The sequence below is a fragment of the Cicer arietinum genome, chromosome 5 (assembly GCF_000331145.2).
Source record: "Cicer arietinum cultivar CDC Frontier isolate Library 1 chromosome 5, Cicar.CDCFrontier_v2.0, whole genome shotgun sequence".
Lineage (NCBI taxonomy): Eukaryota > Viridiplantae > Streptophyta > Magnoliopsida > Fabales > Fabaceae > Cicer > Cicer arietinum.
In genome coordinates, this window is record NC_021164.2 from 38,625,292 (window position 1) to 38,628,522 (window position 3,231).

The following is a 3,231-nucleotide window of genomic DNA, read 5'->3' on the forward strand; positions in this document are numbered from 1 at the left end:
TCTATTTGTTATCACAAAAGGAAGGTCCTCACAAGAGGAAAAACTAACCAACAAGGACCCAATACTATATGGGTACCTAAGTCTCTTTTAAACTCTAATACAGGTTCATCCTCTAATCAACAAAAGAAAGCTCTGGTACTTGGACAGTGGTTGCTCAAGGCATATGACAGGGGATAAGCAATGCTTCATGTCATTAGAGATAAAGGATGGAGGATCGGTCACATTTGGTAATAATGATAAAGCTCAAATAAAAGGAACAGGAATTATTGGTAAGAATAATTCTGCAAAAATTGAAAATGTTCAATATGTGGATGGCTTAAAACATAACTTACTAAGCATTAGTCAATTATGTGATAGTGGTTTTGAAGTTATTTTTAAGCCTACTCTATGTGAGGTTAAACACTCATCCTCGGGTAGAGTTTTCTTTTCCGGGTTTAGAAAAAAGAATTTATACGAACTTTATCTTGATGATTTACCTACTGAATCTTGTTTTGTTTCCATTGAAAAAATAAATGGATTTGGCACAAACGAGCCGATCACACAAGCTTAAACACTATTTCTAAATTGGGAAATTTAGAATTAGTTAAAGGACTTCCAAAAATCAATTTTGAAAAAGACAAAGTTTGTGAAGCTTGTGTGAAAGGAAAACAAGTTAAAAGTAGTTTTCACTCTAAAAACTTTGTTTCAACAAATCATCATCTTGAACTCATTCACATTGATCTTTTTGGTCCTATCAAAACTCCAAGTCTTAGTGGAAAAAGATATGGCTTTGTAATTGTTGATGATTTTTCTCGTTTTACTTGGGTTCTATTTTTAAAACACAAAGATGAAGCCTTTGAGGCATTTCACCATTTTTGCAAAAAGATTCAAAATGAAAAAGGATCAAAAATTGTCTCGGTGAGAAGTGACCACGGAGGTGAATTTGAAAATGAATCTTTTAAAAATCTTTGTGAAGAAAATGGTATTTCTCACAACTTTTCTTGTCCAAGAACTCCCCAACAAAATGGGGTTGTTGAAAGGAAAAATAGAACTTTACAAGAAATGGCTAGAACTATTTTAAATGAAGCCAATATTGAAAAATATTTTTGGGCCGAAGCCATTAACACCGCTTGTTATATTTCAAATCGTACATCCATTAGAAAAATTTTAAACAAAACTCCATATGAATTATGGAAAGGGAGAAAATCAAATATTTCCTATTTTCACATATTTGGGTGTTATTGCTACATTCTAAATAATAAAGAAAATTTGGGAAAGTTTGATCCAAAATCTGATAAAGGAATTTTTCTAGGATACTCCACAACGTCAAAAGGTTATAGAATATATAATCTTAGGACTCAAACTGTGGAGGAATCCATGCATGTTATTTTTGATGAGTTTGATGACTTGTGTTTAGAGAAAAAGGATAAGGATGAAGAAGATGAAAATACATCCTCACAAGTACCCGGTCCTCACGCAGAGGATGAGTCTGATCCAACCTCTCAACAACTTCCAAGAGGATGGAAAACAGTCACGCATCATCCTCTAGATCTAGTCATTGGGAATACTGAAGATGGTGTGAGAACCAGAAACTCTCTAAGGGAAAATACTTCCAACATGGCCATGATATCACAAGTTGAACCCAAGACAATTGATCAAGCTATTGGTGACAAATCATGGGTTGAAGCTATGATGGAAGAACTCTCACAATTTGAAAGAAACAAGGTATGGAATCTTGTACCCCATCCTCTGGACAAATCTGTTATTGGAACTAAATGGATATTTAGAAACAAACTAAATGAGGATGGAGAAGTCATTAGAAATAAAGCAAGACTAGTGGCACAAGGGTACAACCAACAAGAAGGAATAGATTATGATGAAACGTTTGCACCCGTAGCAAGACTTGAAGCAATAAGAATCCTCTTAGCTTATGCTACTCATAAAGGTATAAAACTATTTCAAATGGATGTGAAAAGTGCCTTTTTGAATGGGTTCTTAAATGAAGAAGTGTATGTTCGTCAACCTCCTGGGTTTGAGGATGAGAAGCGGCCAAACCATGTGTTCAAACTCTCTAAAGCTCTTTATGGTTTAAAGCAAGCTCCTAGAGCTTGGTATGAGAGGTTAAGTTCTTTTCTAAAAGAAAATGGATTCATTAGAGGACAGATTGATACTACTCTTTTCAAGAAAACACTTGAAAAGGATTTATTGATTGTTCAAATATATGTCGATGACATTATATTTGGATCCACAAATGAAAAAATGTGTAAAGAATTCTCAAATCTCATGCAAAGTGAGTTTGAGATGAGTATGATGGGGGAATTGAAATTCTTCCTTGGTTTACAAATCAAACAACGAGAGGATGGTATTTTTATATCACAAGAAAAATACACCAAGGATTTGCTCAAAAAATACAACATGAGTTCAGCCAAGAGTATGGGAACTCCAATGCACCCATCCTCCTCACTCCACAAAGATGATGAAGGAACTCCAATTTCTGAAAAAGAATACAGAGGGATGATAGGATCCTTGTTGTATTTAACAGCAAGCAGACCGGACATAGTCTTTGCAGTCAGTCTTTGTGCAAGATTCCAATCCTCTCCTAAAGAATCTCATCTCACAGCTGTAAAATGGATTTTTAGATACCTTGTTGGCACTATAAAGCTGGGAATTTGGTACAAGAAATGTTCCAATCTTGACCTCATAGCTTATTGTGATGTCGACTACGCGGGAGACAAAGTTAAAAGAAAAAGCACAAGTGGTGCTTGCCAATTTCTTGGTAAATCTCTAATAAGTTGGTCATGCAAAAAAACAAAGTACCATTGCTCTTTCAACTACTGAAGCAGAGTATGTATCAGCCGCTCAATGTTGCTCACAACTGCTCTGGATAAAAAATCAGCTTGAGGATTACTCGCTAAGGTACGCAAAAATTCTCATCCTCTGTGATAATACAAGTGCAATAAATCTTTCTAAAAATCCCATTCAACATTCTAGATCTAAGCACATTGAAATTAAACATCATTTTATAAGAGATCATGTGCAAAAAGGGGATTTAGAACTAATTTTTATTGACACTGAAAATCAATTAGCAGATATTTTTACCAAACCTCTCTAAGAGGATAGGTTCAAAAAGATCTTGGATGAACTTTCAATTCTTAATTTGTCTAAAATTAATTGATTTATCTTGGTCATATCCCTTTATTATATTATTATAATTTTTATTGTATTTTTATATTATTTATTATTAATAAATAT